The sequence below is a fragment of the Ambystoma mexicanum genome, chromosome 6q (genome assembly GCF_040938575.1).
Source record: "Ambystoma mexicanum isolate Mex_15411 chromosome 6q, UKY_AmexF1_1, whole genome shotgun sequence".
NCBI classification, from domain to species: Eukaryota; Metazoa; Chordata; class Amphibia; order Caudata; family Ambystomatidae; genus Ambystoma; species Ambystoma mexicanum.
The window spans coordinates 1,068,666,375-1,068,681,576 of record NC_090937.1 but is presented as its reverse complement, the minus strand read 5'-3'; the positions used below and the strand labels follow the sequence as shown (position 1 = coordinate 1,068,681,576).

At 46.7% G+C, this 15,202-nt stretch overlaps 1 protein-coding gene across 1 annotated transcript in view; it reads right to left on the bottom strand.

Annotated features, from left to right (window-relative positions):
* The window catches only part of LOC138515307 (rho GTPase-activating protein 7-like), a 957,199-nt gene that overhangs the window by 319,451 nt on the left and 622,546 nt on the right, over nt 1-15,202 (bottom strand). The window lies entirely within an intron of this gene.

Here is a 15,202-nt window from a genome sequence, read left to right as displayed (position 1 = left end):
CCCGGTGTTACACGGATATTACGGATGCTGGCAACGGAGGTAATTTCCAATTCCATGGGATTGCTCTGCTGGTAGGGGCATGAACTCCGGGCAGGTCGAGACTTCCGGTAGTTCACTCGGAGTGAGCCGACCAGAAAAAATGCCTCAGCCGGTACTACCGGACATTTTACCAGCATTTTTTCCCAATGGACTCACTCCTAATGACCCCCATTGTCTTTTAGGTGGTGGCAAAATTATTGCAACCCAAATTTCAACTGTAGTAAATGTAATTTTGCCAGTAGAAAGTTTTCATGTGCAGTGATTTAACAGTAAATCGAGGTACAAATCCAGGGCAGGCAATTTTGCAATAGTTTTTAACTGAATGTGAGATTAAGTTGATGTTTTCAAGGAACAAAAGTGGCAAATGGGGCATTTTTTATCACAAAATACAATTAACGCTGGTCAGAACATATAGGCTTTAAAGTGTACTTTACTGGGGCTCCAGGGCTATTATTACGACCCTGGCGGAAATCGAAAAACGATGGCGGAAATGTAATACCGCCATCGAATACCGCTCGGTGCGATTATGACCCGTCACCGTAAAGTACGATGCCATCAGCGACACCGTAGTGAACGCCAACGCTAACTGCACCAAGTACGCGCACGCGCGCCATGCAAAACCGTAATTACCACCATGGCGCAACGGTACGCAAATGCTGACCCTAGCGGACATTTACTTAACGCCATCAAGCATGGCGGAAAGTACCATTCCGCCAAGGTGAGAATTACGGCATCGTGAACCAACCGTAAATGGCCCTACTGAGTGCCTGTACACCACTCCCTGCCCACATTGCACAACTCCTCGTAGGTGCAATGAAGTTACACAATGCAACCAGTGAAATGTACAAGTCACCCATGCATGCCAACGAACAAATGAATGTAGGGGCTCCAAGTGCCTTGTGAGTGGCCATCCATATTTGGCATGGCACCATTGCCGTACTGATGCAGCACAGGCATGTGAAGGTCCAAGTACAGCAATATGAACTGAAACATGAGACAAAACAACAACAGGCCCCCATCGCTTGACACCAGTGTAAGGCAACATGCAAAGCAGTATCCTGAGGGAGACTGCACCAGCCCTGTACCCTTGCCAGTAAACAAACCAACCATCAGCATAAGCATGTACCACACAAGTTGGCAGAGTGACTGAGCAGCCAGGCTCATCTCAAGAGGGGCCAATGGGAGCTGCAGGGCACAGATGGCACGAATACAGAAGCTATTCCAATGGACATGACCTCAGTCTCCCTCCAAGAAACGCACGCAAACACAGGCACCTGTGACCAGCCATTTTCTGATAATCACATCATTCCACCAATCCACCTGGCTGACCGGCATCTGTTACACAAAAGCTAATCCCCCGCCCCTGAGCAGGACATCATTAAAACAGTCATAATGGCAGCCCCCATCCCTGACCTTACTGGGCTTCGTAGGCAAACGCGGCCAGTACAGTACCACGCAACTATACTCAGAAGCCGGAACCCAATGCAGATCTTCTCACAATACATCGCTCCACAAATAGGAATATGCTACATTACTTGCAAAGAATAACGCTACACGGTTGATATCAGAATCAAATTTTAATGCACATCAAATTCACCAAGCCCATACAGCTATTAGGTCATAAACTCCAAAATATTTTTCATTACTGTGGGCTGCATCCGCAATAAATGACCAGCTTCTTCTTGTGTGACGCCCTGTTCCTTCATGGTACACAGGGGCTACATTCACGTTCAAAAAGGCAACATGGAAGCGCCTAGAACCGCAGGGCCGTCCCATTAGGTAGGCACTAGTCCAGCTGAAAGGTTGATATGTAGCTCCTAGCCACTAGTACTGCGTAAGGGCATGTGGCCCATTGGCGATCGTCCCATAAGATCGTAATGGTGCTCCACTGATTAACTCGAAGCAGCAGGTGTCGGGAGTAAAAGCCATCTGCAGGAGTGGCATACAGATGGCAGCGGCAAAAGGGGAGGAGATACCTGTCACCCAAATGAAATGAAAAAGAATAGTATGGGCATCAGAACTTCATTTGTATTACTCACTTCAATGATCACACTAAATCTACAGCCATATGCATGCTAGCCCACTCAAAAGGATTATTTCCACCCAAAAATCACTTGCGAATCATAACTATATAAATCGAGGTGAAAACACTATTACAAACGAGTGTTTGTGTGCATGCGTCTGTTAAGACAGAATCCATTAGATGGGATTAGTAACGTGCATAGACACAAGTGTTTGAAGGCGCGTCGACACAGGGAGGGTTCAACAAGGGCAGATCGACGATGGTCCCACTATGGCAGCTCTGCATCACATAGCGCAGGGGAAGGGGATAGATTCCGAAAAGCCATGTACATGGCAAACTCTCAATTAAATCATCTGTCCATGCATCCATACATCATTCCCTCATCCCGGTATAAAAACGCCTGATTATTTACTCACATCACATTAGAAATTTCCATTGAGTCTGTGCGTAATGCAGTCTGCAAAATCCACTGTGCTCCAGCCCGGAATTCTAGTGTTGTGAAGTAACATGTATTTGGGAACGTCCTGCCTTATCGTCCACTACGCTATTGCGCATCCCATACTATTCATATCAATCATTGCATTCTCGCCATGGCCCCTGTCCCAAGGACATTAAACAATAGAACGTTATATTTGCAGTCAGACCTGTGGGCGTCTCCTCGCCGCTAGCTGAAAACCGAAAGCGCTGTCCTTCGAATTCCTCATTTGCAACATCACGTCGAAAAGGCATCTGTGACCGCTTGAAATCACAAATTCATCCATGTAGTGCGGCAGTGTGTGAAAATGGCAACTGGCTTCACTCACAAATGGGACGCCCCGCCCGTCGGTGAACCTCGGTACAGTGCTGCATGAGGGTCCACCGTTAATCGAGTACTACATTCCACTGACCCTTCACAAGTTTGTTCGCGACTGCAAAGATAGTATGTGAAACAATGGGACCATAGCACAATGAACATATAAACCAATATTTCACTGCCATCGGGATTAAATACATGATTGTAATAGCAAGATGCCATGCGTCACATTGCAGCGTTGTGTGCGGGACGTGCTCGCCCAAAGGGGATTGCAGCTGGCACAGGTGGAATGAATCACCACAGGTGGAGGCTATACAGCCTGAAAACACATAAATTGCACACCCAACCCCCTCCCACAACCACACCCACTCCAAAATGCTACCGGCAGGACTAGCGATGTTGGCCCTGGGGGACCTGATAGCACTGCAAGTACTACAACTTCAAGAAGAAAACGAACACCAACTACTACAACAACCGGCCGCACAGAGGAGACGCAGGAGGAGGAGGAGGGCCAGCAAGGGCCACCAGCACAGCCACTACCACCACACAGGCAGCCCGCAATCCCACGCCTCCGAGCTCATCCGTTCAACCTCACTGCTGAGCAGATCCACACCCTCTACCGTTTGGACGGGGACACCATAACCGCCATTGTGAACATGACACGCGCTGACCTTGTCAGCATGATAGATAGCCCAACCGCCATCCCACCCCTACTGAAGGTGGTGTCTGTACTCCACTTCCTGGCCACAGGCACCTACCAGCACACAGTCGGACAGTTGCATGGCATTTCACAGCCACTGTTGTCACGGACACTATCGCAAGTGCTCGATGCCCTCCTGAAGCACGCAGACGACTACATCTCTTTACCACGCTCGGAGCAGGAGATTACAAACACAAAAGTGGGATTCCATGCACTGGCCGGCATACCGGGTTGCATTGGTGCCATCGACTGCACCTATGTGGAATTGGTTGTCCCACATGCCATGGAGGCCCAGTACCGCAACCGGAAACAATATCATTCTCTTAATGTACAGATGGTGTGTGACTCCAACAGGATCTTTACACATTGTTGTGCCCGATTTCCTGGATCAACCCATGATTCTATGGTCTTGAGGAACTCTACAATACCACGCTACATGGAGCGACACGCAGGGAACAGATCCTGGCTACTCGGTGAGTCTCATTTCATGCATGATAATGTGGGGTATGTGATGCGGCAATGACCTGGCAGGAAGGGGGGGGGATGCGTACGTAGCAATGTCATTCCACAAACATCCTTTATTGTCCACATACAGGTGATGCCGGGTATCCACTGAAGAGATGGCTCCTTACACCACTCCGGAACCCACAGAACCAGCATGAGGAGGACTACAACCATGCCCACTCACGTACCCGTGTAGTCATTGAACAGGCATTCGGCCTACTGAAGGCTCGTTTCCGCTGCCTCAGCAGGTCTGGCGGGGCACTCCTGTACCGCCATGAGAAGGTTGCAAAGATGGTCATGGCATGTGTCATGCTACACAACATGTGCGTACGTAGAAATGTGCCCATGCCCCCTGACGCAGAACTGCAAGCACCTGAAGATGGTCATGAGGAGGGTGGGGATGTGGCAACACCTCAAGGAGTCCGCGAGGCACAGGAGGCCCGTGAAATTCGTCAGAATATCATAGATTCATGCTTCTAGCACTCACGCCTGGTGGCTGATACATGGACACGGGACTTGTGGCACTGTGTGTGTCTGGAACATGCACAATGTGGACTGTACGCCAATAAAGGCCTCGTACACACAGATCAATGTCCACACATCTCATTGGATGATTATGTAATGTTTATAGCATATGTGAAATTATATTACACACCCCATCGACCCGCCACCCAAGAAAGCCCAACACCCCCCTCCACCCTCCTACCTCCCCCCCGAACACCAGTGTCCAAAGATGCTCATTGTCAGTGGGCAGACGCTATTGCAAGCCCCCTCTCCGGGTATCAGGGGCACCCCTGCCTGTGGAGCGCAGGTTCCTCCCAGATCTACATTGGGGGCTGCCCTGGACGGAACTTGCAACGGATGATGTCTCTGCCTGCTCACGTCCATGCATGTCCCTAAGGGTTTGTGAGAGCTCAGTGAGCACACGGCGCACAGCGGCAAGTTCACCACATACGTCTTTGGATGTCGCATGCAGTTCCCCCCTCAGGCTCTCGGTGCTTCTCTCCATTTGTACCCTTAGTGTCTCTGTACTTCTCTCCATTTGTACCCTTAGTGTCTCTGTACTTCTCTCCATTTGTGCCCTAAGTGTCTCAGTAGATGTTTCTATGACTGCCTTAGAACCCCCACATTCATCAGCATGCTCCTTGAGGAGCGTGGCCAGTTGCTGCTGTTGCACGATCACCTGGTCGAGGGACTGTTGCCTCTGCTGGGCCATGGCCATTTGCGGTGGTGTCACAGAGGGGCTGATCACCTCATGTTGCCTTGCCACAGGGCTTGTGGGGGATGGCCAGTCGTCGTCTTGTGGGTGCCCCTGCGTGGTATCCTCATGGTGTACGGGATGAAACATACAGGGGGATTGAGACAGGTCATGGATGGGTCCTACATCGACAGCACCGTTTTCTGTGTCGGAGCATGCTGCCATTAATGCAGTGTCACCTATGGTGCTGCTGCCACCAGAAGCAGTGCCTTCTGTGGCATCCATTGGGGGGACCTGTGGTGCTGCTGTTGTGGGCATGCTGGCTGCTGGGGTGCCTGTTGAAGTCCCCTCCTGTGTGCTGCCACTTGATTTGTGCTGCTGCCGTGTCTTGATCCGTGCAGCTGAGGTGGAGGGTCTTTGGCCGTTGGTCTTGGCCCTCTTTGCAGGTGTGCTGGTAGGGGTGTCCTGGAGCTCGTCGTTTGAATCGGACCCTGTGGTGGAGTAAAGGAGGGCGAGCATTATTTATGGGTCTGTGGAAATTGGAATGGCAATGTATCACATGCATTGGGGTGGTACCTGAGGGTGATTTGGGTCAGGGCCTTGGAGGTGGTTTCATTTTTGTGTGGATTGAGGATGCAGTTGTTTTGCAGCCTGCAGTTAGGGTGTGCATGCTGCACGTGTAGAGGGTGTTTTTAGGATTTTTGATTATTCATGTATTTAATGTGACTTTTAAAGTGCGCTATCAGGCCAATGTATGTGGACGTTCTCCTGGACATGTGTTTCTGTTGCACTATGTGGACACATGGTACTTCACATGATTGGACATTGTGGATTTAGCATTGTTTTATTTGGCCCACCTACCTGATTCTTCGGATGTCTGCACTCCTTTCTCCATCCCTCCGACTCCCTCTATACTCTCCATTCCAATGGTGGAGGCACAGATTTCTTCCCAGGGGGTCAACTTGATGGGTGATTCCGATCCTCCCCCGGTAGCTGTGGCAATGTTACGGTTGGCTGATAGTATGCTCCGTTCGCGTATCCGCAAGTCCTCCCATCGCTTTCTGCATTGCTGTGGGTTGCGGGGTGCGGTCCCCACCGCACTTACCCGCTGTGCCACCAGGGCCCATATGGCCTTCTTGTTCGCAAGTGCCGTCCTGGTCATTTGCGTCGAGAAGACGACGGCAGCATTCTCCTGGAGGGTCTCTGTGAGCACGGTGAGTTCCTCATGGGAGAAGTGGACCTGCCGCTTGCGGTCGCACGCTTTTTTAGCAACTTTTCCCATTTTGATTGTTTTAACTAGGGTGGTTTACGGGTTGGGATGTGTCTCAGGGTCGGATTTGTAATGGTTGTGTTGTGATTCTGATTTTGTAGGTGTACGGCGTGCTGTTTCCCGTTCCGGCCCCATGTTTTTACTTCCGTTTCCGTATATTTACGGTCACCGTATTTTGCGATTACCGCTCATTACGGTGACCGCTATGATGGGTGGCGGAATTGCACCTAGGGCGCCGTACGACGGCGGTGAGGGGCGTTTTGGGGACATTTCCGCCATCGCGGACTTTGCACTTCCGCCATGGCGTAATGCTCGTGCCCGATGGGTCAGAATTAGCCGCACTTTACTCCATCGTGCAATGGCGGAAACGCTATTTACGCTATGGCGGTCAGGTCAGTTACTTTCCGCCAGGGTCGTAATGAGGGCCAGTGGCAAATGATGCATCTGTTATCAGGTTAGGACTGTAATTTTGGTCACATGGAAGACCATTCAAATACTGCTGTACGGGGTGGTGTGGTTGGTAGTCCTACCTTTAATATTTGAACAAATGTATTGACATTTTAATTAGAAATAATTAACAAAAAGTTCATTTCCATAGGGAATTTACTCAAACATGGACAATTTGCCAGGTTTCTTGCTTATTTATGCATTATCCGAATGCCAGATGGGCAAACTATCAGATGACAATTGTGTCACAGGAATGCTGCAATGAGTAGTGACAGCTGTAAAAAATCTTAATTGGAGGGTGTAAATATTTGCTCTGAACATGTGCGAGGCACCGACCGTAATGAAGGAGCCCAAATCAACCAAAGGAGGAGGAAAGGAGAAAAGGGCAGGATGGTTTATCCCCTGACCAACATTTTTTAAATAATGGGTTGAAATGGTGCATTTTACAGCACACTTTCTCTGAGAAATTGGGTAAAAAGCAACACAGTTTGCACTTGGTTATGTATGGAAGTACATGGAAAAGCCCAATACGTGCAAATGCCCAACAGTGCAGAGAAGCATTTTTCAACGTGTTTTCATGATGCCTTTGCTGACAACATAATGCCAGTGTCAAAAACATTTTCATTCTTGCCCTGCCCATACATGTCCATCCTGGCTGCACCAATATATGGCAGTGTTACCATAGAAGAACTCACAGCTAGGAAACACATTCCACAGAAAGAAAGTATATCCTGACTGGCTGCAACAATGTAGGCCAGTCTAGCCACGTAATGATTTATGATTGCTTGTTATCCTTGATGCCCAGTACAAAAATGCCATGCCACACTAAAAATATATGGCTAGATAGGCACCACAAATGTAGGACAGTCTAACCACCTAAGAACACTTATGTTTGTTTTTACCCTTAATGCTCTGTAAATAATGCCATGCCACAGTAAGTACGTAAATGTAGCCTGGCACCACCAATGTATGCCAGCTAAACCATGTAATAACACTTATCATGTTTGCTTTACCCTTGAAGCACGCTAAAGAATCTTTACTGTGTATCAACTGTAAAGCGAGAAAAAAATACTATGCCTCCAGCAGCCCCAAACCTAAAATGTAGTGACCTGCTCTCCCTTCATGCATGCAGACACACATGCTCTCATTTACATGCATTAATACAACATGCACTCTCTCATTCACCCACATATTCATACATCTATTCATACATCATTCAAACAACTCCTTGCATGCACGCATATGTATAAACAAACAAACACTCAAACATGCATGCGCACATACATACATACAAACACATTTCATACACAAAAGTCACTTCACTTACCTGATTGCACCCTCAACACATGCTGACATGGAGGACCGGATAGCACACCCCTCTTCTCCATAGCATGAACACGCTGACTGGCAGGAGAGGACTCTGTCAGTCAGCGTGTGTGTGTGTGCAATAATGAGAGGCGGCAGCGCCAGAATTCCAACACCCCCTGGCCTCTCATTATTGCAAGCTATGTTTGTTCCGGAGCCCATTGGGCTCCGTATTACAAACAAAAATAATATGAAGCGTGGAAGCACCCCTGGTCAGAGGCAGGCTCCACAGTCCCCACTGCAAATAAACAATGACAAGATGCATTTGGTAAGAGTACACTGGCTGTATAAAACAATTATCATACGACCACTAGACCGTTTCATTGGCACATGCATCCTTTCTAACATATGAAGTGAATGTGTGAATGATGGGTACCAACACAAATCCTGCATGTGCAAATGCAGTTTTCACTCATTTGTCCATATGCACCTGCTCAGCGTCTGTTAGCATCCCTTTTTGCCCAAACGTGGTACAGAAAGGAGAGGCCCATTCGGTTATGGTGCTTCCTGGACAGATTAAGTAACTTCTGCAGCCAGTGCTCCTGCTCCAAGTGATGTAGCGATTGTGGAGAGTTGCAAAGATAGGAAGGCCTTGTAAATGAGGGTTCAACAGATGGTGTCACTGATGATCCCAGCAGCAGTAGCATTGTTCATCCCTGTGCTTGACAGGTTTGTCTAGGTTTTGTCTCCAGGTTCTCCTGAATGGCCACCTCATTGGGTCAATGTACTTAGCACACCCAAACGGGCCAGGCCGCATGGGTGCAGCAAGAGGTGCTTATCGCGTCTGATTTTACTAGTTGGATCTTCATGCGGCCGCTCTAATCTACAGCTCTAAGATTCACATCATGAGCTTCCTAACAGGCTCTCCATGCTATGCAGACCCACGTGACCAGCCAACCCCGCCCTTCAGCCTACCATGATGATGCCTCCATAACAACTACTATGTCATCTACCTGCAAGCTTTCCCTTGCTTCTCTGGTTCATCCTACGCTGCCATTATTCTCTCATCATTGTAGCACCTCCTCCTTCTTGGCTCCATACAGTAGCTCAGAGCAACTAGTGAGCAACATTTTAGGGTGATGCAAGCAACACGTTGCTCCCGAGCTACATGTTGAGGATCACTTCTCTACACCTAATGCATAACATATTGATTAAGACTTGTCCACCCAGTGATAAATGAGCGTAAGGTGTTGGTATTGGGCCATGCTCATGTTATTTATGTTATGTTATACAATATTTCTAGTGCACCCCCCATCAGTGCATTGGTCTCATGGTGTTGGAACACAATTGGAGAGGTGACGTATTGTGACCCTGTCAGGGTTTCACCAGACCTTAGTTTGTGGATAGTGTAGAAGAAGGTTGGGTTTGCATTAATCTTGGAGAGTTTATTTGACTCTTAAACAGTAAGGACCATTACAAGAGAAAACAAATTGTAGAGCTCACCCTTCGGTGTCAGGTAGTATAATATAACATATGTATTAGAGGGTCGGCAATAGCGACCCTGTAGTTATGGTTAATTTGGCTTTTGCACAGGAAGAATAGTTTTTGTGTCGCTTATAACTTTGTGGCTGTTTGACAAATCCACATGAACTTTGCAAAAAAAAGTATAGACCTCACTGAATTGTTTTGTTTGGTGCGGTTGGGGTCCCAAACCTTTCAAGATCCAGGAAGACATGAATGAGAAACACATTTTGCTTGCAGCTTCAGTCTGAACTGCTGGACAGATTTGCACCAGACCTGTGCGAGGATTGGCAGCATGATCCCGAAAGTGTTCTTTTGCAAATTTGGTGTTGATCCTTCCCATCGAGTTTTTAAAACGGCTGAAACTTTGGTAAAAAAAAAATGTGTGATATCTTGGTTCAGTTTGCGGACTCACTTCCTAATTTAGTGTCCGCAGACACCTCTATATCTTCGCGGACATCACGTAAAGGTGCTAATAGGCCAATTGATGCCATGTTGGATTTGAGAACAGCACCCATAGTCTGTGAACTTCGCTGTAAGAAAATATGAACAACACATCATTACACTTGTCTTGGAAATGAAACAACATCTGGGGAAGTGAGGGTGGTGAGGTTGGGATGTAATATGTTCAGAAAGGGCCAAAACCCTGGTGTTTTTTAATGTTAGCAAACTTGACAAATGTTTGAGGACATTCATGCCTATACATATAAACACTAGAGGGTCTCTGAAGAACAGTTTTTGGGCGGCTTATAACTTTGGCACCGTTCGACAAATCAGCAAAAAGCATTGCGGAAGCAATTTAGACCTGAGTTGGAATATCATTGCAAAGTTTTATATGGTTTCGTCAAGGAGGGAGGGGGGTCAGCGTCAGCAAATAACCGTTTTTGGGCTGCTTAAAACTTTGGCACTGTTTGACAAATGCATGCAAAACCTTGTGAAAACAATATAGATCAGACTTTGAATATTTCTGCAAAGATTGGTGCTGTTTCGACAAGGGGCTGCAGAGTTGTATGGGGGTCCCAAACCTTTCGAAGTCCGGATAGACTTGAAAGGGAAGCAGATTATGCTTGAGGCTACAGCCCGAACTGCTGAGCGGATTTGCACCAAACAGGTGTGGGGAGCTTTTACAAGGTCCGGAAAACCTGCTTTAGTTAATCAATCAATCCTGTCTTTTATTTCTTCAAATGTGCCAAAATGTAGGTACAAAGAATAGTGATAAAACATTGCTGCCTGAGGCATAGCCTATGGCCATGACCAGTGGCTTAAGGCCATGCTTAAGGCCATGCCCTGGACAATCTGGCCACTGGCCATGGCCAACAGGGGAGGCTGGGAGGGTTAAAGTGGGTACTGGACTTGACCTCCAGCAATGCATAATGTCTACTTTAAGATGGATAGTGTGGTCTACAATATGGTCGAAGCCTATGCCCGAGGGATTGCATGCGCGAGTGACGTCATCCATAACACACGTAAATTAACATGGTCGCCCAGGGATCAGGACAGATGCAGCTTCTGTGACGCTGATCCCTGATCCCTGGAGCTTCCACTTCGCCTACTGGTTTGACACCGTGAAATACTTAACCTTGGTAAGTGTTGGTCCCTCAGCAGCGTTTCCAGATCTTTTTTAGAGATCATTCATTTATTCATTACTAATTTACCATTGCAGACTACTGCATTCCTGGGTGGGCTTCTTCCGGCATAAATGCTTCAGGACACCTATCAACGTAGTTGAGTTGATTATTAGCTATTGGGGACTCCATACACCTTATGTACCTGAGCCCACCCGGTACCTTCTTCCATCTTTAACGCGCTGCAAATCTTTTGTGCTAAGCACCTTTACTCGCTATATTAATAGCTGATTAGATGTTTGAACATCATATCTTTGGAGCTCACGCCTGGCTTATATTTCATAGGGTCCTGTAAGTATGTTAACACCCGTGTAATAACACGCCCATCGGAAGCTCTGGCTCCCCTTAAGCACATCGAGCACAGCGATCATAGGCAAGAAGAAGAAGTGACGTTGACATTTAGAAGTCCCCTACCATAATATGGGTAAGAGAGCAACTAATTTACAATTAGCAGTTATGTTGCAGCAATTGTCATCTGCATGTATTATCTAATTACAATATTTTAGCACATTGTATGATTTAATACCAAGGATGTAGGACCCATAATGGTCTTATGGACTTGAATTAGCTAACAGGTTAAAACCCCTCTTTTATGCAGATTAACGTTACAACCCCGGTATGATATCTTCTAACTGTAACAAACCCACAGAATTTTCATGAGGACTTTAATTAGCTAGGGAGTCTAACCTCATCTTTTTAAATAACTCTAGTTGGATATTACTTTGTTCTGATTGATCACTGTAACTATTTTTGAGCTAATGAACTAATGTCTTAATTTGTTTGTATATATACTAATATCATCATCAAAAAAAAAAATTCTTGTAGAAATTGATTGAATGGAATTTTTTGGCCCCTGGTGAAGAGTGACTACTACTCGAAACACGTTGGGCTAATCTATATAATAAACCAATTTTTTTATTATAAATAATTGAACTTGTCTAATGGGCTAAATTGTTAAATGAAATAATACATCGTATGTTACCACATGAAATGTTACCTTATCCTATGTCAAATCAGTGAATGAATTTATGAATACCCTTAGAAACACAAGATGGTCCACTTTGTCCTCTTTTCTAAGGGGAACAGACACTAGACTGGACGTGATTAAGTGCCCATAGGCTTTGGCCATACAACAGTGTGCAGGGGACATAGGGTTCCTAATTGGAACTCCTTTTTAGGTCTCTCATTTTCCGTCCAGCTTAGATACCAAAGCAGAGCTTTTCTCCCCTGCACCATAAAACGTCCTTAAACTAGTGGCTAAACAAACTAGCACCTAGCTCACACGTAGCTAAATTGATAAATGAATGGGTAATTTTCAGAAATTGATTTATAAGTAACCAGGGCAGGAAACAGTGGGGATCAGATCAACCAGTCTCAGGTATGGTGGGGAGTGGATGGTTTATGGACCTAGGTGTTAGGGAGGAGCCATTCCCTCAAGAGGAGGGTCTTGAGCTCCTTCATGAACTGTAGATGCGAAGGGGTGAGTCAGATGTTGATGGGGAGGAGGTTCCAGAGTCTTGGGGTGTAGAAAGAGAAGGTCTGTCTTCTGTTTGTTTCCTTCCTGCACCAGGGGACTTTAAGTTTGCACATGTCCTTACCTCACCAATCTCAGGTAGGGAGGGAAGTGGAAGATGTGTAAACCTTGGTGTTCGGGAGGAGTCATTCCTTGAAGAGGAGGGTCCTGTGTTTCTTCCTGAACTGATGTTAATGGGGAGGAGGTTGCAGCATATATTTAAGAACTAAAACTCTCCATCCAGAAATATATTTTGTGCAGTGCAGACTGATGTCTGCCACTTTGAGCAGCACTTGTTGGGGATGCAAGTCATGGATGAATTTCCAAGAGCATGAGGCTCAACCATGGCCCAGCTCCACCAAGTCACTTATAATAGCCACTGGTCCTAGCCTACAGCATGGTTCTCTTCACCCTACCATAATTGGTTCATGGCCCAACGTTCACGGATTACAGCAATGGTCACAAACCCTAGGACATGGTCTTCAGAGATGCTGCTGGCACTACAAAGACACCAATAATATAGATTGGGCCTGGGCTCCAGCCCAATTGTGGGACAGTGCTCTCTGTCCATGATGTGCAGCCATGTCCCTGGCCGCAATTCCTGGGCCATGAGATTCAGCCATGTTTCCTCCCCCATGTATAAACCCAGATAAAATTCACCATGGCCTTTAGCCTGGCCCAGTGGCCACTATTCTAGAACAAGCGATAAGAACAATGTAGCACACCTTTCTATTTTGTGGTTCATTTATCAATTTAGCTACGTGTGAGCTAGGTGCTAGTTTGTTTAGCCACTAGTTTAAGGACATTTTATGGTGCAGGGGAGAAAAGCTCTGCTTTGGTATCTAAGCTGGACGGAAAATGAGAGACCTAAAAAAGGAGTAACATCCCTGGGATTTTTTTCATTATACGGTCAAGGCAGTTTCCTGTCTTTTGGGTGTGGACTCACCAGATAAATACTCTAGGGATTATTGCTAACTAACTAGGCTATTTGGAGAGATAGTACCGTTACAGTTAAGCAATGGGACCAGGAGAAGTAATCTGAACAGTTTATGTAGTTTATAATGATGTTTCTGGATCTTTTCAGAGCATGCCTAGGCAATGTGTGGGGAGCATCACACACACACACACACACACACACATACACATGTTCACGCTTATATCCCCTACCTCCTACAAATCATGGACAGAGTCACATACCTGCAGATCCAATCTTTAGTAGAACTTCACCACATCCTGCGGACCCATCCAACAGGATTTTTCCAAAACATGGGATGAATACAACCCTCCAAGACCTAAAGTACCAGCCTGATTCTGCCAATGACCAGGGTACCCTCTCACTCCTTATTGCTTGATCTCTCAGCAGCATTCAACCTCGTAGACCACAGGATCCTATGCCAAGCACTCTCCACCTCGGCCCACTTCTCACTGGATGCGGCCAAATGGATCTGCTCCTTTCTGGCTGACAGATCCTCCAGAGTCTTCACTGGGGAGGCTGCTGCCACCCCCACACCCATCTCTTGTGGTGTACTACAAAGATCATGCGTATCACCTACACTATATAATGTGTGTACAAAACCTCTATTCTACCATCTGGACGCCCTTGGCATCTCCTACACCAACTATGCCGAAGACACGCACATTCTCATCCCTCTCCTGGCGACCATCCAACTGACTCCCACTGAATAATTGCCATCTACTAAACCATCCAGTCCTGGATGACCGCACAAAGCTTGTGGTGCAATGATGACAAACCTGAGCTCATCACCGGCCTCCCTGTCCCCCTGGCCAAACTCCATGAGGCTTACAAATCCTGCACCATCGATGGGCACAAGATATCGGTAGCATCCTCTGTCAAAACCTTAGGTGTGTACTGCGACTCTTAGCTCTCCATGACCTGCCAAGTTAACCAAATTGCCTCCTCCTCAAAATATGATACCAAACTTATTAACACCAGTAAACCTTTTCTCACTACCCAGAACCACCTTTAAATTGCCCATGCCCTAATAGGATCCAAATTGGATTACTGCAATTCACAATTATGTGGCACATCGGAAAAAAACCTGCACAAACTTCAAACAATCCAAAACAATGCTCTCTGGGTTGCACTGGACAATCGCAGGCATCCTCATATCTTGGAGGCCAGGAAAACTGTCCATTGGCTTCCGGTTAAGGACAGCATTACGTTCAAGATACTGTCCATCACCCACTGTTGCATCGGCAATGATGCCCCCCAATACCTGGCTGAAGAAAAATAAAAAAACACT